The 22,772-nt window shown below is 45.1% G+C and overlaps 1 pseudogene across 1 annotated transcript; it reads right to left on the bottom strand.

Annotated features, from left to right (window-relative positions):
- Positions 1-2,332: 2,332 nt before the first annotated feature.
- LOC147666321 (uncharacterized) lies at positions 2,333-22,508 on the bottom strand (annotated as a pseudogene). The gene is made up of 2 exons (XR_015304841.1): positions 21,984-22,508; positions 2,333-5,286 (listed from the first exon to the last, which is right to left on the bottom strand). The product of XR_015304841.1 is annotated as an uncharacterized LOC147666321 (transcript).
- Between the last annotated feature and the right edge of the window lie 264 nt (positions 22,509-22,772).

A 22,772-nucleotide genomic window follows, 5' to 3' on the forward strand; every position in this document is an offset into this window, starting at 1 on the left:
CTTCCTATATTGATGTCCCTCTTACCCCGTGGGTGTTTACTCACCAGCCGACTGCAGGTCCTGCTGGAGAGAGTTAATAATAGGTTGGGTTTGTGAGAGAGTGCTTAGTATTCACTCACCAGCCGTCTGCAGGTCCTGCTGGAGAGAGCTTAGAATAGGTTGGGTTTGTGAGAGAGTGCTTAGTGTTCATTCACCAGCCGTCTGCAGGTCCTGATGGAGAGAGCTTAGAATAGGTTGGTTTTGTGAAAGAGTGCTTAGTGTTCACTCGCCAGCCGTCTGCAGGTCCTGCTGGAGAGAGTTTATAATAGGTTGGGTTTGTGAGAGAATGCTTAGTGTTCACTCGCCAGCCGTCTGCAGGTCCTGCTGGAGAGAGTCTAGAATAGGTTGGGTTTGTGAGAGAGTGCTTAGTGTTCACTCGCCAGCCGTCTGCAGGTCCTGCTGGAGAGAGCTTAGAATGGGTTGGGTTTGACAGGGAAAGAGTCAATGTATGGCTGACCTTTTCCATGGTGGGGCACTGTTAGCAGATAAATATACACACTCTTGCCAGTAGTACTAACAGTGTTGATCACCATCACCGTTCCCTTGTAAAGTTTACATGTTTCTATTACTTTCATGTTTTACATCACAAACCTTGATTTACAAACTTGTGTTGAATATTCCCAGCTGGCAGCGCAACAGGACATAGTAGGAGGGGCCTGATCCAGTCACTTATTGCGATCAGTGAGGATGATTAAGTGGTGATAAACAGATCCGACATTGAAATCCATCGGCTTTAAGTCTCTGTGCTCTCCCCTTTAAGATTCGGCTAACCAACAGTGTTACATCAGGCCCCTCACACCTCTCTGATGAGGAACACCCTAGACCAGTGGTCTTAAAACCTTTTAATACCACACCCCCCCTTCCTCCCAGCAATCATAGGGCGCCCCTTAGAATTTTTCACAATTATTCTATTAATTTGTCAATGTTTAAATATGTCTAGACTTATTTAAGCAATGCAGTTAAGTTCTGTTTTAAAAATGCAATCAAATGCATGATTGCCCAACATACTGTTCTAGTCAGACAGGCCTTACTATAGCTTAATAGCCCGCTGCCGAGGGCCTGCGGCTCGGGCCTAAAACTCAGGTTCAGGATCTTTAACAACCGGTATACCCTGAGGCAGAAAGATTATAAGGCTATTAAAATATTCCATCCACTGAGGGTAGAATGTTCTAAATTAAAAAGGAAGAAACATGAAGACAAACATTGGAACATTGGAGGTCAGAACAGATATTGGTCTCAGGCTCACTGTGCCATGGTATTCAAGCCAGCCTGGCTGATAAGGAGTGATACCTCAAAACTGATCCTAGGATGCTTGTTTCTAGTCCAGGGAGGACCTGCCTTGGCAGCTAGGGCTGGATTGTTTCCATGAGAAGCAGGTTCAAGACTGATTTGCATATGGCTGGCTCTAAATTGGTTTGGCATGGTGTGCAAAAGTACAATCGATTGAACCCAGATTTCTTGACTGGGAGTCAATGTTTGATTTGTTCCTCGTTCCGTCCATCATTTGTGTGTCTTTTGCTTTCTCACCCTAAGTGTGACGGGTATACCCAGACTTGGGTCCTGGGCTAACTGTGCCACTGTTTTAAGCTTCTAACTATAATGGGGTGGCCCAGTGACCCTCAGAACCTGGGTTCCAAGATTATACAAAAAACAATGGCTCTGTTGGGTGAAAAGTCAATTTCTTTGTAAACCTAAATGGTAGGCAAAACTATCAATGTATTTCACAAAGTTTTTTAGAAATACATAATCACCCTGGAGCAGAATTACTTGTTGAGGGAGAAAAGGGGAAAGAAGGAAGAAACACACACCATTTTGGATTTAATCCAAAATATTCTTATTTTTAGAAAATCTGACATAGATATAGCATTGGTAAACATGGGAATGGGTTGTCCAAATCAAAATTAGCATAAACGTACAAATAACAGATACGTGCTTAGGTGAATAGGAGTGACAAGTGATGTTGACTGTGTGTGGATACACAAATACATAAAAACAAATAAAGATCAGTCCAAAATTCAACATCAATTTGTTTCAAGTACATATGTTTTCTCCTATTATCGTTGAAACTTGGTATGGACTAATTAGTAGCACAACGTTGACGTTTCGACCCTATAAGATGGTGCTGGCTTTATCGCAACCGTGTCAGGTCTTCATAAGGACTAAAAAGCAGGTGGACAACCTGTTGGTTTTGAATCTTTCAGCGCCTATTTCTATATAGGCAGGAGGGTGGGGATGTGTCAGCTGACACCATCCACGACCAAGGGTTCAATCGCAGTATCTTGTGCAGTAAATGCGTAAAATTTCCCCACCAGCCGGTGGAGAAAAATGGAAGATTTCGGTTAAGTACCGCTTGTGCGATCACTTCAGTATAAGATCAAGGAACGTCTCTCTCCTTCACGATCTGGCGATCAATGCGATAAAGCCAGCACCATCTTATAGGGTCGAAATGTCGACGTTGTGTTCGAGTTGGAAAAAGGAAGTTTGGAAATGGAGTCTGGAGAAGTTTGGAGACAGAAGAAATTTGGAGCTTATTATTTATTGTTTTTTCGCAGTCACAAAAGAGGAAGATGGCTGCTGCTCATGGGGACTTATACATGTTCTAAGTTCTGGAATGTTTTAAAGTATTCTAAGTTCTAAGATATTGTTGCTGCTGTGTTTGGGCGGTAATAAAAGGGATATGCTACTAATTTTTCCATCTCTTCTGAAAACCTTAACACCTTTGGAACCCTTTCCTGAACTGGCACACAGATAAAATCTATCCTGTATCCAACTACAGTTTCCAAAACCCAAGGATCCTGCGCTATCTCTTGCCATCTGGAAACAAACTGGGCTAGTCTGAAACACTAAAAATGAAATGCGAGGTTTTGTAATGTGCTTGGATTTCTTTCTCACAGAATAAAAACCAAGAATGTTTCTTTACCTTTAGGCCACTATGTGCTAGTCTCCCAATGGGTTCCTGATATTTCCTGTTTTTCCTAGCTGTAGGGAAATAAACAATAGCACAGAATAGACACTTAAGTTGATGCCGGAATGCTCGCTGATTTTTTTTAGGTTTGAAGATTGATAAAAGCTTTTTGCACTTTCACTGCCATGATATGGCTTTTCTCCTGTGTGTCTTCGCTGATGTATAGAACTATGCACAAGAAAATGGGCCGTTAGTGCAAGATTGGTTGCACTGCACTTACACCTAAGAACTCACAATCCCTCGACCGACTAGCTATAGTGTCTCATTAGCTCCGCAGACCATCCAAAGATACCTAATGCTTAGACAAACCCAGAACACGGAACTCCCGACCTCTCAGAGTCGTCGTAGCAATGCACACCCTTTTGCTCACTTACCTGTGCTTGTCCACCCCAAACAATGCAGAGTCTATGTAAAGTTTAAAGTGTTTATTTTTCAACTAAAAAACTCTGTACGTAGTTCTATAATGCAGTCAATGAGCTAGCACCAGAAGAATAATACATAAGATAAAAACAATTATCAAAGTTACAATACCATAAAATAAGAAGGGAGAGATCATTCTGAATGACCAGTGGCTATTACGGCTATAGCGCCTAGACCACCCTCCCCTGGTAGGAATATGTATATTATATAAAAGAAGATCTCTGGGCCAATTCTGGGGAACCCCTCATCTTAGAACGTAGGAGTAAGGTTACATCATAGGTTCAGCAAGGCTCTAGTCTTCCGTCTATCTCGAGAAAGCTGCTGCGTGTTAGTAAAATGCAAGCATTTCTCAATCGTGCAAAGAAGTGCCTAATGTTATGTCTAGGTAGTGCGGATTGACCAGACGTGGAACGCACAGTGGCTTGTTTATCGACCTTGTACGCAATGAGCAAACTATAACAATATGAGCTCATGTGGGCACAAAGGGATTTTGCACAAGAAGATACAGAGTGTTGTGCGCAAAAATAAAAAGACACGTAGATAAAATGGTTGCTACCTCAGGCTAACTTTAGCAAATAATAGCGTGACACTAGGGGCCGCACTACAGTTTTTCCCCGGTGTGTGCTCGCTGATGCTGTTTTAGGTTTGTTAATTGACAAAAGCTATTCCCACATTCACTGCAATGGTATGGTTTTTCTCCAGTGTGTGTTCGCTGATGAATCCTTAATCTTAAAGATGTAATAAAACTACGTCCACATTCACTGCAATGATATGGTTTTTCCCCTGTGTGTGTTCTCTGATGGAGTTTTAGGTGTGATAATCGACTAAAGCTCTTTCCACATTCACTGCAATGGTATGGTTTTTCTCCCGTGTGTGTTCGCTGATGTCTATGTAGGACTGATGAGAGACAAAATCTCTTCCCACATTCATTGCACTGGAATGGTTTTTCCCCAGTGTGTGTTTTCTGATGCTCCTTTAGGTACCATAATCTACAAAAGCTCTTCAGACATTCACTGCAATGATATGGTTTTCCCCCTGTGTGTGTTTGTTGATGATATATTAATCCTGAAGAGGAACTAAAACTACTTCCACATTCACTGCAAGGATATGGTTTTTCGCCTGTGTGTGTTCTCTGATGCAGTTTTAGGGGTGATACATCTATAAAGCTCTTCCCACATTCATTGCACTTCAATGGTTTTTCCCCAGTGTGTGTTCGCTGATGACTCATGAGTTTTGATAATTCTATAAAACTACTTCCACATTCACTGCAATAATATGTTTTTTCCCCTGTGTGTGTTTGTTGATGATACATTAATCCTGAAGAGGAACTAAAACTACTTCCACATTCACTGCAAGGATATGGTTTTTCTCCAGTGTGTGTTCTCTGATGCTGTTTTAGGTGTGCTAATTGACTAAAGCTCTTCAGACATTCACTGCAATGATATGGTTTTTCTCCTGTGTGTGTTCTCTGATGTTGTTTTAGGCCTGATAATAGACTAAAGCTCTTCAGACATTCACTGCAAGGATATGTTTTTTCCCCTGTGTGTGTTCTCTGATGCCGTTTTAGGCCTGATAAATATATAAAGCTCTTCCCACATTCATTGCACTTGAATGGTTTTTCCCCAGTGTGTGTTCGCTGATGACTCATGAGTTTTGATAATTCCATAAAACTACTTCCACATTCACTGCAATGATATGGGTTTTTCCCCTATGTGTGTTCGCTGATGCTTGTTTAGGCCTGATAATTCACTCAAGCGCTTCAGACATTCATTGCATTTGTATGGCTTTTCTGTGTGTGTTCTCTGATGCAGTTTTAGGCTTGGTAAATATACTCTGTGTTTTATATAGCAGATCCCCCATTTCTTTTAACTTTCAGTTAACTGTGGTTTTCGCTGGTTGCTGTGGAATGGCCTGAAAGATCCATTCAATACACCTTTAGCACTGAATGGTGGCCTGATATCACTTTAGGAAGCAAAGTACTGCTGTAACCACCTCATGATCAGAGCTGATATTGGACATGTTTACACAAAAAGTGGTTAATCAGTGTTGCCTTAATTTTCTAGGGGGTAATTTCTTCATCTTGAGGCACGGAGGTGACAGCTGAGACTCGTAGAATCACCGAATTGCCCTTGACGGTACTTCAAAGATCTGTCCGTTTATGTTCAGGTTCGGCTGCCTCTGTCGGCACTTATGTTTTCCTGAATACTGTAACTCAATGTTTCTGACTTTGCTTTTGCAGATTTACAGTATTATCTTCATTATTCTTAAACATTTTGTGCAATCAAGGATTGTTTTCTGTCGGATGTAAAAAGATTTAAATTACTTAAATGGAAAATACCAGAATGTGCATCTACAATTTTTAATTGATTGTAAAAGCATCTCATTTATTACTATTGTTGAAACTTATGAAGACATATTTAAGACACATTTAACCATACAGAGATATTTGCATAACAGTTCCTTTGAATACGCCACATCTTATTTATTTCAGCAAAGGGGTCATAGAGAAACTTAGCTAAAAAAGGATGCTCGCATAGCACGCATATACTAGTTACAGCTTTAGGTAGATGCATATGGTCAAGGTTTTGTTAAAACAAGAACAGCTCTTAGAGTAAGAGAAGGATCAGGAAGACTCAAGACAGCAAGGTGTATATCAGAATATTGTGCCATGCATCAAATGCTATTATTCACTGAGGTGCCTGGTTTCATTCACTACTAACTACTAACTCTTTTTTTAGGAGGATTTCCCTCACTGTTGTCTCAAGGCTTGATTATAGGGGCCTTTTGTGCGCTGATTGTGTTTGGGGCCCTTGTGGCGTAAAGGGGCTCTATCTGAGCCTTGTAGAACCTGCATCATGTATCGACCCTCTCCCCATATAAAGTCCCTGCCCAATCTAAAATGTTAAAAACACAGTTGATGGACAGAATGTAGAACAATGTCATACATTCACCCCAGTACAAGGATCTGGGCCTAAATCCATCGTTTTTTTGCACTCCACACCACCCTGGGTTAGACACTGGCTATATGCAAATCAGCTCTGACCCTGTGCCTCATGGGAACAGTCCAGTCCGAACTACCAAGCCATGTCTTTCCCAGACCGGAATCAAGCATCCAAGGACCGGTTTCTGGCTATCAGCCTTCATCAGCTTGGATAGCTTGACTCCAGTGGTGTGGAGAGCCTGGGACTCACGTCTGAGTATACCCAGCACACTCGGGTGAAAATTGCAAAAAACACAGTTGATGGACAGAATGTAGAACAATGTCATACATTCACCCCAGTACAAGGATCTGGGCCTAAATCCATCGTTTTTTGCACTCCACACCACCCAGGGTTAGACACTGGCTATATGCAAATCAGCTCTGACCCTGTGCCTCATGGGAACAGTCCAGTCCAAACTACCAAGCCATGTCTTTCCCAGACCGGAATCAAGCATCCAAGGGCCGGTTTCTGGCTATCAGCCTTCATGAGCCTGGATAGCTTGACTCCAGTGGTGTGGAGAGCCTGGGACTCACGTCTGAGTATACCCAGCACACTCGGGGTGACAATTGCAAAAAACACAGTTGATGGACAGAATGTAGAACAATGTCATACATTCACCCCAGTACAAGGATCTGGGCCTAAATCCATCGTTTTTTTGCACTCCACACCACCCTGGATAGACACTGGCTATATGCAAATCAGCTCTGACCCTGTGTCTCATGGGAACAGTCCAGTCCGAACTACCAAGCCATGTCTTTCCCAGACCGGAATCAAGCATCCAAGGACCGGTTTCTGGCTATCAGCCTTCATGAGCCTGGATAGCTTGACTCCAGTGGTGTGGAGAGCCTGGGACTCACGTCTGAGTATACCCAGCACACTCGGGGTGACAATTGCAAAAAACACAGTTGATGGACAGAATGTAGAACAATGTCATACATTCACCCCAGTACAAGGATCTGGGCCTAAATCCATCGTTTTATTTCACTCCACACCACCCTGGGTTAGACACTGGCTATATGCAAATCAGCTCTGACCCTGTGCCTCTTGGGAACAGTCCAGTCCGAACTACCAAGCCACGTCTTTCCCAGACCGGAATCAAGCATCCAAGGACCGGTTTCTGGCTATCAGCCTTCATCAGCCTGGATTGCTTGACTCCAGTGGTGTGGAGAGCCTGGGACTCACGTCTGAGTATACCCAGCACACTCGGGGTGAGAATTGCAAAAAACACAGTTGATGGACAGAATGTAGAACAATGTCATACATTCACCCCAGTAAAAGGATCTGGGCCTAAATCCATAGTTTTTTTGCACTCCACACCACCCTGGGTTAGACACTGGCTATATGCAAATCAGCTCTGACCCTGTGCCTCATGGTAACAGTCCAGTCCGAACTACCAGGCCATGTCTTTCCCAGACCGGAATCAAGCATCCAAGGACCAGTTTCTGGCTATCAGCCTTCATCAGCCTGGATAGCTTGATTCCAGTGGTGTGGAGAGCCTGGGACTCACGTCTGAGTATACCCAGCGCACTCGGGGTGAAAATTGCAAAAAACACAGTTGATGGACAGAATGTAGAACAATGTCATACATTCACCCCAGTACAAGGATCTGGGCCTAAATCCATCGTTTTTTTGCACTCCACACCACCCTTGGTTAGACACTGGCTATATGCAAATCAGCTCTGACCCTGTGCCTCATGGGAACAGTCCAGTCCGAACTACCAAGCCATGTCTTTCCATCAAGCATCCAAGGACCGGTTTCTGGCTATCAGCCTTCATCAGCCTGGATAGCTTGACTCCAGTGGTGTGGAGAGCCTGTGGAGAGCCTGGGACTCATGAGGCACAGGGTCAGAGCTGATTTGCATATAGCCAGTGTCTAACCCAGGGTGGTGTGGAGTGCAAAAAAAGGATGGATTTAGGCCCAGATCCTTGTACTGGGGTGAATGTATGACATTGTTCTACATTCTGTCCATCAACTGTGTTTTTTGCAATCTAAAATGTTGGCACCTCTAAGACTCTAGGAATCTAGATATTGACAAAGAACTTAGCATGTCCTTCTTGTGGACATGAAAGAAGGACCATCATGTTCTGTAGCTTTAAAGTATTTCTAAGGTGGAGGCCATCTTAGAATGTTGTTGTTTACTAATTCTGCTTAGATTTCCAGACTGGCTGGGTCTATCGAATTTCCAAGTGCATCCTAGTCCACTGTTCATGCTATCCCCCCTATCCCTCTCTTATGGATTCTATCTTCCCCTTGTACAGTCTATTTCTGCGAACATAAATTACATTCTCTCGGTGCAGCCCAGGAAGCTCCATCTTCTACAACCGCTCGCGACCACTGATGGTATGTACGTAGTTGAAAATGCCTCTACCAGCCCTGGGAGTTCCCAGAACTAACAGAAAGACCGACCTTGTGTCTGGCCCCCGCAGATTCAACTAGGCACAAAGCCACGACCCTACGGCTACCCAGACGGCAAGGTAATAAGCACAATAGAAATATACAGAGAAATTCAAAATGTTTAGCAAACTTCCTGGCTGGAGGCAATGTTTTTAGAGCAAAATGATTAAAAAATAGGCAGTTTCCTGCTTTATTAGTCTTTAGAATGAGATCAGAGGTTGTATCTCAGTTTTCCTGGAGTAGTTTGATCCGGAAATAGACTGTTTTCAGCAGGAGTGACAGTGTTCGAGTTCGCAGAGGGCAAATTTTCGATTGATGCAGTGTTCTGGTCAGTGTTCAAAGGAGCAGCTTCAGAAAAAGAGTCAGAGTTCGGTGGATCAGTTATCAGTTCTGCATCACTGAAAGGAACGTATTTTGGAACCGGTTCTGTTTCTGAGGCACCAATTCCTTTTCTAATCCAATTATCATAAGGGAGTGGTAGGGGTACACGCTTAGTATGTGTCGCGTGGACCCAGTTTTTTCTTCCAGCCACTCGTACAGCAGTCCTTGTTGCCAACAGCACCTGAAACGGTCCAACGAACTTGGGTTGAAGATTTCTGGTCCGTCCAAAGTTCTTTATGACAACAAAGTCTCCGGGTTTCAGCTGATGACCTGGACTTTCCGGAGGCTTTGGCAATGCATCGAAAACTTGTTGGTGAATGAGACTCAATTTAGCAGTCAAGTCAAAAAGGTAATCAATTAGCATTGGGTATTCCAGCTGCCTAAACTCCCTAGGTCTTGGTACCCCCCAAATATTAGCAGGGCGACCGAACACAATCTCATAGGGACTAAGCCCTACTCGGGAATGCACAGTCGCTCTTGTGGATAACAGGGCCAAAGGTAATGCATCTGGCCAGGACAAGCCCGTGGAGGCTTGTATCTTAGCCAGTTTCAGCTTGAGGGTGCCATTGTAGCCTTCAACTAAACCTGCTGACTGGGGGTGATTCGCACTGTGGAACTTTTGCTTGATGCTCAAGCCTGCACACGCACTCTGCATAACTTTCCCTACGAATTCACTTCCATTATCTGACCATACAATCCGTGGCATACCATACCTGGGGAAGTATTCTTTTAGGAGAATTTTGGCAGTGGACAAGGCAGTATTATCTTTGAGTGGATATGCTTCGATCCACCTTGAAAAAGCACAGACTACCACTAAAATGTATTTAAGGTTGTTACATCGATCCATGTGAATGAAGTCTAACTGAATCACTTCGAAGGGGCAGGAAGGAGGAGCGAAGTGACCAGCAGGTGTGGGGGTTCCCTTGCCAGGATTATGCATCAGGCATATCATGCAGTTTCTCACCACTCTTTCTGCACACTTACTAATTCCATCATTCTTCCAGACTGGAGCCAACATCTTACAAATCCCTTTAGAACTGATGTGCGCTGCTCCATGCGCCATCGTTACCACAGCAAGCACATACGCATCAGGCAACATCCAACGCTGTTGTTCCGTCAAATCAAGCCAACATCCATTCGAGTCCAATTTACCCATTTTCTCTTTCCATGCAAGTTTTTCCTCTTCAGTCGCTTCTTCCTGAATCGTTCTCACACTTTCCATTGTGTCCTCACACATTCCCGAATCAGTAACCCATCTTGCAGACGTTGAAACATACATCCCACTCATCGGATTCCTAGCTGTCTGTTTTGCTGTCTCATCAGCAAAGGCATTTCCTCGACCAACATCATCCGTGATTGCTCGATGAGCACTGCACTTTACAATCGCAACTTCCATTGGTAAGGTTAGAGATTCCAACAAGTCATTAACTAGCTGACCATGCTGGATCTTAGTCCCATGGGACGTAATAAAACCTCTTTCCTTCCACAATCGGCCAAAACTATGGGCTACGCCGAACGCGTACTGACTATCTGTGAACACATTCACTCTCTTTCCCTTAGCTAAAACACACGCTCTAGTCAATGCAATTAATTCTGCAGCTTGAGCAGAATTCTGACTCACTCTTGCAGTCTCCACAATCGTACTCAAAGTCGTTACTGCATAGGCAGCTGTTACATCACCATTCTCCAATTTAAAACAAGACCCGTCAACATACAACGTGCCATCTGGGTCTGATAACGGAGTGTCTTTTAGATCAATTCGTCCTTTTGTCTCTTCCTCAGTTCTAAAACAACAGTCATGTGGCTCAGAATCACTCGACTCCTGACTAGTCGGCAACAATGTTGCTGGATTCAATACATTGCATCTCTTAATCTGAATATGATTTGCTAACAGTGTCAGCTCATAGCCTGATAATCTAGCACTTGTAAGGTGCTGCGTCTTTGTTCGGTTCATGAGTGTATCCACGGCATGTGGAACCATGACCACTAGCATGTTGTTCATGACCAAACCAGCAGATTGTCGAATGGACGCTGCAGCTGCCGCTGTAGCTCTCAAGCAACTAGGCAACGCTCTGGCTACCGGATCTAATGTTGATGAAAAATACGCACAAGGGCGTTGTTTATCACCAAATTGTTGCGTCAAGACACTCAATGCGCAACCTTCTCTTTCGTGGACATAGAGTGTAAATGGTTTACTGTAGTCAGGTGTACCCAACACAGGAGCTGAACATAGTGCGTTTCGTAACTCAGAAAAGCTTTGCTGACATTCGTCAGACCATGGCACTGGATTCGGAACACCTTTCCCAGTCAAAGCCACCAACGGTTTTGCCAAGAGAGAAAAATTTGGGATCCATTGCCTGCAGTATGAAGTAATACCCAAGAACGCACGCACTTCTCTCTGTGTGCTAGGAACATTCATCTGCGTAATTGCTTTTATTCTCTCTGGGGTCAACCTTCTTCCCTCCTTTGACAAGAGATGACCTAGGTAGGTCACTTCTTGGCAACAGTATTGCATTTTGGAAGGTGACACCTTGTGATTTAAATCAGACAAATGATGCAATAAGGAAATTGTAGCTGCTTTGCAAGTTTCCTTGTCATCGGCAGCCACTAGAAAATCATCAACATATTGCACTAAGGCAGAACCAGGAGGAAGTACAAAAGAATCCAACTGACTTTTTAATGCCTGACTGTAAATGGATGGGCTTTCACAATAGCCTTGTGGAGCACGTTTAAACCTGAAGCTTCGTCCTCCTAGAGAGAAGCCGAAAATATCTCTGCTTTCTTCGGCTATCGGAATTCTGAAAAAGGCATTCTTCAAGTCGATCACTGAGAACCACGTGGCTGTAGCAGGAATCAACGTTAACAATGCAGTAATGTCTGGAACCACAGGAAACTGTGGAATCACAATTTTGTTAACCTCTCTAAGGTCAATTACAAATCTATAGACTGGAGGTTTCTGAGGGATCAGTGCGCTTTAGAATAGGCAGTACAGGGCTATTACAGACATTTCCTCTAGTTTCCTCTATTACGTCTTTCTTGATCAAATCTTGTACTATCAATAGGAGCGCACGCTCACCTTCACTAGAGATTTTGTATTGTGGGATTCGTGGAAATTTGACATTTGCTTTCAAAGTTACTACATATGGTGGAATTTCCAAAAGACCTACATCGTTAGGACCAGTCGCCCAAAGAGTATCAGGGAGAGAACGCAGCTCCAGTGGGAGCGCATCCATTGACAAATGCATCGGGGATATGATTCTTCTACCTAATGTAAGCTGTACTCCTGAAGGAGAACAGTACAATGTCGCATATAGGCGTTTTAACAAGTCTAAACCAAGCAGATTTTCATTACAACCAGTCGTCAAAATCAAGGGTGCTTTCAATTGACGAGGCCCAACAGAAATAGACAAAGGACCAGAAACAGGGTTGTGAACAGGGGCGCCTGAAAAACCTACAGAAACATTTGTTAAGCCGGACAAAGGTGCGCCAGGGAGTTTTGCATGTATGATAGAACTTTTTGCTGCACCAGTATCCAACAGAAACGGTTCGACTACACCTGATGTGGCTACTGCGACATAAGGCCCACTCTGGTCTACTGGAACTGATACTACTCCATCTCTTTGCCCAAGGCTGTCCTAGTACTCGTTTTGCTGAAATTCCTCACCAACTTCACAGTAATCTTCAACATGATACTGTTGAGATCTAGCTGGCTGTGTAGACTGACCATTTCGTTGATCAAAATAATTAGAAGGGCGATCATTCGTTTGTGGAGGCATAGCACCTCGTCCTCGACCTCTAGAATTTTGCATAGAACCACCACGACCTCTCTGAGCTGCAGCAGCATTATTTTGTGCCAGTACCGGACACTCATTCTTATAATGACCTTCCTTTTTGCAATAAGCACACTGATTCCATTGGTACTGTGGTCTCTGTGAACCATAGTCGGTCCTCTGATATGGCCCTTGCTGTGTATTCGTTTGATTCGTGCGAGGCGGATATGCTTGTTGCAAAAGGACTTTGGTTTTTAAATCTTTCGTTTTCTTTTCTGATTTTTCCTTCTCTTCTTTATCCCTATTTTCATAGTACTGGGCAGTTGCAAGTATCTGTGCAGTCGTAGAGACAGCCCACGCACTTTCAGAATTCTTTAATTTATTACTGAGCTCTGGTAACAGATTGTGCACAAATTTATCAACAAATAATCTCTGGCCTCCTTCCGTGCTCATATCCTGACCACTGTGATCTACGAAAGTTTCCTCGAATCTAGTGAAAAAGTCGGAGACGCTTTCGTCTTTCTTCTGCCTGCATGCGGACAACTTGTCCCAGTTAACGCGCAATGCTGGCATCAGGGTTTTCATTAAATCGATTATTCTACCGGGCAAATTAGCAATTAAAGGTTCAGGTTTAGAACCCCCAATTGGTTGACCATCTGCCACAATAATAGCTGCCCAATAGCCACCTAGAGCAACTGGATGATTTTCTCTACGAATTTTAGCCCAGATTGGTTGCGGTACTACATTACCAAATAGCATATCAATATCCGCTAGATTCATTACGCAAGCTTCAACCGTCTGAGCCAACTCTTTGTAATATCCGGCGGGATTTTTACGCGGATCTGGCAAGGCCTGTTTTACTGCTAACACTTCAGCTCGCTTCCACGGAATGTGTATCCACACTCTCTGGAATTGCGCTGGAGCGGCCGCAATACCACGCACTGCATCAGCTTGCACAGCGTCGCGCCATATTGGCGGAACCTCCCTCATAGGGTATTGGCGACCTTTATTTGCGCTACCTTTCTCTGAATCTCTTGGTGAACCGAGGGAAGGATCAACCCTAAAACCTAGAATCCGTTCCATTGCTTCTTTTATCTCCTGACCAACTATCATACCTGCAGCAAATTTTTGTTGAATATGAATTAATTTGTCTGGAACTTGTTCAGAATCATTCTCATCCCATTCCTCACGTAAAAGGGAACACATAACATCAAACACATAGCGTTGTGTCGGTTCATTCCATTGCATAAATGTATCTAATACATCTCGTACATTATACCTTCCAACTTTCGAAATCCACCTGAGAGCAGTGGAATCTAATATTCCTCGTTCCTCAACACTAGGAAGCTGACTACGTCTCTGAACAGATTCAGAGGCAGGACTCTTAATCAGAGTTTTGTAAAAGGGAGAAAGAATATTAGAGACAGATTCAGTAATTCTCCGACGAACAGAAAGCGGAGTCATATAGCTAGAGGAAGTTTGAAGTAGAGTGGTAGTTGGGACAGAAGAAACAGCACCAGTAGGTGTAGGAGGCAAAGTAGCTTGCGAAACAACAGGTATCAGCGGTACAGGCATAGGCAGAGGAGCTGGCAACCCTGGAAGAGGGGGTGCCGGAGGAATATTGTTAACCACAGGAAAGGCAGGAGCTTGATTCAGGGGAGCAGGAGCAGGTATACCAGGCTGTCCAGCAACCGGTAACACAACATTCGGCAGAGGTGGAGCTGTAGCACCCTGTGCATACGATGGAGGTGACCTCAACAAGTAAGACAACAGAGGATCGTTTTCGGAGTCCTCCACTATCTTAGCTGTACTTGATGGCAAAGCAGGATAGCACTTGTCTATCGCTAAATTACGCTCTCTATCGGCTACCTCTATCGCTTTCTCAGAATCATTGAGTTGCAGCTGCTTAGCAGACTGTTCTAAAGTCAATTCTTGTTCTTTCTGCTCTTTCTTCAACTTTTTAGTCTCTCTCTGTTTGGATTCTTTTCGCCAACAACGGAAAGAATCAAACATTGCCGGCCGGGCTTTCTTTTTAAACAACTTTCTTTCTAGATTATCGAGAATTTCAGGTTCGAAACTACCATGTAGTGGCCAACTAAGGACACCATCTTTCTCCGTGTAGCGGATCCATACCTCGTTATAAGAGATAGGGCCCACACCGAACTTGCAATAAAGATCATAAAGAGGAGTTCCAATCGGAGGAACCGAACACGAGTCCTCCAACCGGGAATTCCTGTTGCAACCAAAACATGAAAACATAGAATTTTTCCGACTTACCATTTTATAAACGGGAACACAGAACAAACACACTCAAAGGTGCGCACTCGAACTAAGAACTTAGGCCTACCAAAGTGAACAAATGTATTGATACCCAAACCAAACCAAAAGATTATCGTAACTAGAACAACCAGTGATAATCTTACAAAACCAAACCAAACCAAGGAACTAAAAGGATTATCCAAACCCTTACGAAGTAACCAAACAACTAGCAACCACTTAATACTTAACTGAGGCACTGAAGACGTCACCAAGGAGAAACCCGTCACGTCTCGCTGTACTAAGGTCTGCACCTCGGGTCCAAGGCAGGGCGACGGTCAAGGCAACGGACAACTGCAGCCGTCTGAACGGGAACCCTCGTGGAAGAGAACGTCAGGCCACTTTTGCGATATGCCGGGATCGATGAAGTGGGGCGCCTCCCTCCGGAATCTTCACACGAAGCTTCTCGAACTCTTCAGGCTTTTGGACCAGTACCGAATGACGTCGCCCCATGTTGGGCGCCAATTGGAGTTCTGGACTTTTAATTAGGGTCCAGAGGTGTCAGGGAAAACACCCGAAGACCCCTGAGTTCTACCTGTCTCGGTGCACAAATGAACAGAAACACGGGCTTCTCGATGGTGGCGTCAAAGACCAAAGGTTTATTACTGCAGGGACACAGAAGTCACAGAAACTACACACGGGCAGATTCTAGGAGCCTGTTCGATTTGCACTAAGTTGGTTGCTCCTTAAATACAAAATATTTAGCTGGGGGCAACATTCTCCACATACTAGTGTGTTTCTCAAACTTTATGTCCTAAACAATAAATATTTGGCGTTACACAGGAATCGTCAACAATATCTGATGTCAAAACATTTACGAACGAGAGGTTCCCACTGTTCCATCATAATCCCATGTCATCTTTCCATTCAAGAGCCGGACCGCCTCATCGTAAATTTCGTTACCTCCCCCTAATAAAGGCCCAGAAGGAAAGGAGCAGAGCCAGGTGCAGAAGATAGAAAAACAGGATAAGAGATGTTTGTGGGTCGTAAATGGGCAAGGCTACCAGCTTCGGCCGCCTAATCATGATCAGGCCAACGAACATGAGAACCAGTATAGAAGGACTGGCCTCGGGCAGAGGAGGCAGCTTTTGCCGAGTCATGCGGCCACAGCGTTTCTGTCCTAAGGTGCACGTGTCACTAGCAAGGTGAATCGCCGGCTAAAGCCTACGTGTCCTTAAGTGAAAATGAGGTGATCAGAGGTCACTGCGTGTCCATTGACTATGTGAGGGCAAGAATACAAGATGGATGCCATGATCTAAAATGGATGCCATCGGTGTATCAGAAATGTGGTTATAACAGGAGTGCTCTTGCTCGTAGCATAGCGAAAACACCAGGATATACTAAATGGATCATTTGTGGTTCATCGGTACCAAAATTATGAGTTTACGACAATGTTGAAAACACAGGTTCATATTGTCACGGAACCTCAACATGGTGCGCCGCATTGTAAATGCGGGGCACCATGGGTGGCGGAGCTGCAGCGCACAATAACTGGCGCATCCCTGGGGATGCGCCAGTTATTGTAAATCTGCCCATATACATTTAGCCAACGAGGGAGCACTTACTGATTAGACAGTAGAAAGTACTCCAGTAAGGAGTAAAGGTATTACACAAAAAGGTGGCTTCTTCGTGGACAAACACCCAGGGCGGGATTCATTCTGCCCCCTGTGAGACTCGTTTTTTGTGCCCTTCTGCCCTCTGTTAGACTCGTTTTTCCCTTGTTTTTCTGCCCTTCTGCCCTCTGTTAGACTTGTTTTTCTGCCCTTCTGCCCTCTGTTAGACTCGTTTTTCCCTTGTTTTTCTGCCCTTCTGCCCCCTGTTAGACTCGTTTTTTGTGCCCTTCTGCTCTCTGTTAGACTTGTTTTTCCCTTGTTTTTCTGCCCTTCTGCCCTCTGTTAGACTCGTTTTTCCCTTGTTTTTCTGCCCTTCTGCCCCCTGTTAGTCTCGTTTTTTGTGCCCTTCTTCCCTCTGTTAGACTGGTTTTTCCCTTGTTTTTCTGCCCTTCTGCCCTCTGTTAGACTCGTTTTTCCCTTGTTTTTCTGCCCTTCTGCCCTTTGTTAGACTGCTTTTTGTGCCTTTCTGCCCTCTGCACCACCACATTATCACTCAGCACCACCACAGCACCACCACAGCATCACTCAGCACCACCACAGCACCACTCAGTGCCACCAAAGCATCACTCAGCACCACCACAGCATCACTCAGCACCACCACATTATCACTCAGCACCACCACAGCACCACTCAGCACCACCACAGCGCCACTCAGCACCACCACAGCATCACTCAGCACTGCCACAGTATCACTCAGCACCACCACAGCATCACTCAGCACCACCACAGCACCACTCAGCACCACTACAGCACCACTCAGCGTTACCACAGCATCACTCAGCGCCACCACATTATCACTCAGCACCACCACAGCACCACTCAGTACTACGACAGCATCACTCAGCACCACCACAGCATCACTCAGCACCACCACATTATCACTCAGCACCACCACAGCACCACTCAGCACCACTACAGCATTACTCAGCACCACCACAGCATCACTCAGCACCACCACAGCATCACTCAGCACCACCACAGCACCACTCAGCACCACCACAGCACCACTCAGCGCCACCACAGCATCACTCAGTGTCACCACAGCATCACTCAGCGCCACCACATTATCACTCAGCACCACAACAGCACCACTCAGTACTACGACAGCATCACTCAGCACCACCACAGCATCACTCAGCACTACCACAGCACCAATCAGAACCACCACAGCACCACTCAGCGCCACCACAGCATCACTCAGCATCACCACAGCATCACTCAGCACCACCACATTATCACTCAGCACCACCACAGCACCACTCAGCACCATAACAGCATCACTCAGCACCACCACAGCACCACTCAGCACCACCCCAGCATCACTCAGCACTATCCCAGTATTACTCAGCACCACCACACCACCACTCAGCATCAGCACAGCACCACTCAGCACCACCACATCACCACTCAGCGCCACCCCAGCATCAATCTGCGCAACCATTCAACAACAACTGGTTCAAATGTGTTCTCTCAATGTTTCAAGCTTTATTACAAATGTCACAAAAGATGTTAATATTTCACTTCTGTTCTTGGATTTTCGTCACAATAAAATACACTGAACATAATCCTCACAAAAGTTATTTACAAAAGTTTAAGCTATTGCCATTATAAATTAAAATCACTTTTATTTAAGTATTATTTATTTAAAAAAATTAAAAGCCATTGTAATTTGTAATATCAATACATCTAAGTCACGTAAATACAAAACATGTTGCATTACAAATGCTATAGCTGTCACATTTGCGAAAGTTATAACTATTGGCATTGTAAATGACAAAGCTATTCATTTAGCAATTTTCAAAACCAACACATAAATAAAAAAAAATTGTCATTTACAAGACCAATAGTTCAAACTTTCCTAATGCGAGACCTATTGCATTGCAAATGCTTGTTTTTATATCTGTCAGTGCTTCCTGTTGAGGTTTAATTTTCATGACAGGCGCCTCATTGCCTACTTGTAACTATTCTCTGACCCTGCTTCAAGGGTAAGAGCAGGGTCAGAGAATAGTTGCAAGTAGGCAACGAGGCGCCAGGAAGCACTTACAGGCTTACAGCAACAGGTGCCCAAGTTGAAGTTAATTTCTTTGTAACCCTTTTGTAAAAGGTTACAAAAAATTTGCTTCAACTTTTGCACCTGCTGCTGTAACCCTGTAAGTGCTTGGCTGAAAATTCATCCCACTCGTGGATTCGCGGATTTTACAGCGATTTCGCGAGATTTGCGGATTGCGAAATTGCGGAAAATCCGCAAATTTCGCGAGCGGAACAAATTTTCAGCCCATGCTTAATCAGAACGCTTCACAATACACAGTTATTTACCATTAGGTGGTTGAAGTAGTAAACATTCAATTCAAAAGATGTAGGCAATAATATATGGATGGCACAGGTGACTAGAGGTCAAGATAGAATTAAAGTCTTAGGATGTGAAATTGTTTATTAGAAGCATTTTTACTTCTTTTTTGAAGGTGGTAAAGGAAGAGATTCCACGTACCACTGGAGGTAGGGAGTTCCAAATCTTCGGTGCAATCCCTGGGAATGCTCTGCAGCCTGTTCTCTTTTTATGGTAGAATTGTGGTTTCAGTAGTAGTGGGCTCACACTTCGCAGTTGTCTGCATCCTCCCGATCGAACTAGCTTTAGAGCTAAGTAACTGGGAGTATTGCTGTCGGGATTGAGAGCAGCGCAAGAATACGCAAGCGCCACTAACCTTTCTCTGATGGCCAGCAGAGACGATAGACGATAGTCCTTCCGACTCCGTTCCACACAAACCCCTACAATGGAATTTACCCACTGTTTGAGCCTGTACGAATAGGGGCCGGGAGGTGGATTGGCATCGGGGAAAAAGGCACTTCTGGTATCGTCTGGTCGTTACACCATGAGGTTACTGGTACAGGGACACTGCAGGTAGAGGAGGAGACAGAGAGCAAGAGATTAGTTCTGCAGCGGAACTTATGTGACCCCAGAATTCTTCCCCGGTCTTCCCTACTCACCAGTTTATCCACCCCATGTATCCTTAAAGGAATTCCAAGCAAAGTACAGAAATGACAGTTAAACCAGAAGTACTGAGAAGTTAACTTCACTCCTCTGCCTACCAGGTCGTAAGTACAAACATAATTCTCTGGACTACAAACGATAAGCGTGGAAAGCACAACACTTATAAGAACCACAATCCTCCTTGTGGAACGGAGTAGACCAGTTATTAGATAACGTCAGTAGCCACTGACGTAGAACACAAACTTTCCCCGCAAAGTAAACAAGAAATGGCGGCAGCTTTGATACCGCTTTAAACAGAAAAAGTATACAAAAGAATAGGAGGCGAGCCCGCACTCCTCTGGGTACTTGCACGACTGAATAGGATTCGGAACAGAGAATCGCAAGGATATCTGACCACGCTGGCTGTTCATCGGCGTCGTGCAGATCAAGGTAATGACCACGCTGGCTTTTGATCGGCGTAGTGCAGAATAGGGTACAACTGACCACGCTGGCTTTTGATCGGCGTCGTCCTCAAGAATCCTACTCGCAGCGAGAAGGCTCATCCACTATGAGCGAATACAGAACACGATTGACAAGCCCCGTTGTGTTCCGAAGGTGGAGCTTATATAATGTCCTCCCGTTGAGCCAACCCCCAGCGCCGGATGGCCTTCTGGGACTTGTAGTGTTTCCGCAAAGGACTGGAAATACGGAATCTTTTACATTTGGCCTTGTCGATGGTAGCGATCGCTACAGAACCCCCTCTCGTGGACCGCTGTCCCGGCGGACGTCCCGGCTTTCCGGGGAACCGCTCATGGAATTGTACTACCAAATCGGGACAATGGAGATGGTCCAAGGGTTCCCAGGTCCTGTCTTCGGGGCCGAACCCTTTCCAATCCACCAGGTATTGGATCCGGCCTCGGACCAAGCGAGAGTCCAGAATAGAACGCACTTCATATTCTTCGTGGCCCTCGATTTCCACCGGAAGAGGACGATCAGGCAACCTCACGCTCGGAAGACACGGACGTAGGGGCGATACATGAAATACGGGATGAATCATCCAAGACAATGACAACGAGAGTTTCATGGCTACAGCGTTTATCCTCTCACAAATGCCATAGGGACCAACATACTTAGGCTTCGACTTCGTAAGTCCCTTAAGATGCAGGTTGCGTGTAGAAAGCCACACCTTGTCCCCCACCTTATACTCAGGTTCAGGGGTACGTCTCTTATCTGCGAACATCTTCTGGGCTGCTTGGGCTTTTTGCCAGATTGTTCCGAGCCTCGATCAGAATAGCCCGAAGATGAGCATGATGTTCATGTATGGCAGGAACCAAAGATTCAGCCGGCCATTCAAAGGGAAGCATGTTTGGATGGAATCCATAGAGGCAAAAGAACGGGGAACATCCCAAGGTGGTATGTACTGCGTTATTGTAGGCGAACTCCGCCAACCACAAGAGGATGGTCCAATCTGTGGCGTTCTGTAACGAGAAACAACGCAGGTATTGCTCCAACGTCTGATTTAGACGTTCCGTTTTACCATCCGTTTGCGGATGATAGCTTGATGAGAGACGAGCATCGATCTGCAAAATGGTATATAGAGCCTTCCAGAAACGGGAGGTGAATTGAGTCCCCCTATCCGTAATCACCACTCTCGGCAATCCGTGTGGACGGACGATGTGTTGGAGGAAGACTTTGGCTAATTCACTGGAGGAAGGCAGACCAGGTAAGGAAATGAAGTGTCCCATTTTCGTAAGATGGTCAACTACCACCAGCACGACCGTTTGTTTCTCACACGGGGGCATCTCTACGATAAAGTCCATGGACAGAGTGTGCCACGGCTTGGGTGGAATCGGTAATGGATGCAACAGTCCCGGTGGTTTGATGTGACTGGCTTTCCCCTGGGCACAGACCGCACAGTTCTTCACATATTCTTTGGTATCAGATCTGACACCAGGCCACCAGAAGGATCGTTCCACGTTAGCGATTGTCTTGTAGATGCCCATGTGTCCCCCTAGAACAGAATCATGCGCCCATTCCAGGACTTTGCGTTGCAACGCAGAGGTGGGGACATATAAGGCCTGGAAATGATAGGCCAGCTTATCCTTTTCACATCGCTTGTCGGGCTCATCCTGTACCCAAGCAGTGATATCCTGGTCCGTTAGGGCGACTCTAACGTCATCCAGGAAATCTTCAGAGGTGATCAAGGCGATAGCTGTTTCTGGTGGTTCGATCCCCTTTAGAATGAAAGGGGGTTCTGTCGAGGTTGCCGCTTCTTCCTCACCCAACCTGGAGAGCGCATCAGCTTTTCCGTTACGAGTTCCGGGTCTATATTTGATCACGAAATCAAAGTCTGAGAAGAAGAGGGTCCATCGCAATTGTCGAGGAGTCAAAGCCTTCGCCGTCTTTAAGAACAGTAAATTGCGATGGTCTGTGATGATTTCTACAGTATGCAACGCTCCGAGGAGGTAATGCCTCCATTCTTCGCATGCTCTTTTGATGGCTAAGAGCTCTTTGTCTGTTATCGTGTAGTTTATCTCACACGGGGTGAGCTTCTTAGAGTAGTACGCCACCGGGTGGAGTTGACCCGAGGTAGGATGGCGTTGGGACAGGACACCACCCAGAGCAAACTGAGAAGCGTCAGTTTCCAACACAAACGGCATCTTGGGGTCTGGATGACGAAGGATGGGAGCTTGTGTAAACTTCTCTTTTAGGAGTTGAAATGAGGTTTCGGCCGCCTCTCCCCATTTGAAAGGAACATTTTTTCTCAAGAGGGACGTGATGGGATGGATGATTTTGGAGAAATCCTGTATAAAACGCCGATAGTAATTGGCAAAACCGAGAAAGCTTTGCACAGATTTAACGTTCCGTGGCGTTTTCCATGTGATGATGGCCTTCACCTTACTCATGTCCATTCGAAATCCGTG

The sequence above is a fragment of the Lissotriton vulgaris genome, unplaced genomic scaffold (assembly GCF_964263255.1).
Source record: "Lissotriton vulgaris unplaced genomic scaffold, aLisVul1.2 SCAFFOLD_1330, whole genome shotgun sequence".
Classification (NCBI taxonomy): Eukaryota; Metazoa; Chordata; class Amphibia; order Caudata; family Salamandridae; genus Lissotriton; species Lissotriton vulgaris.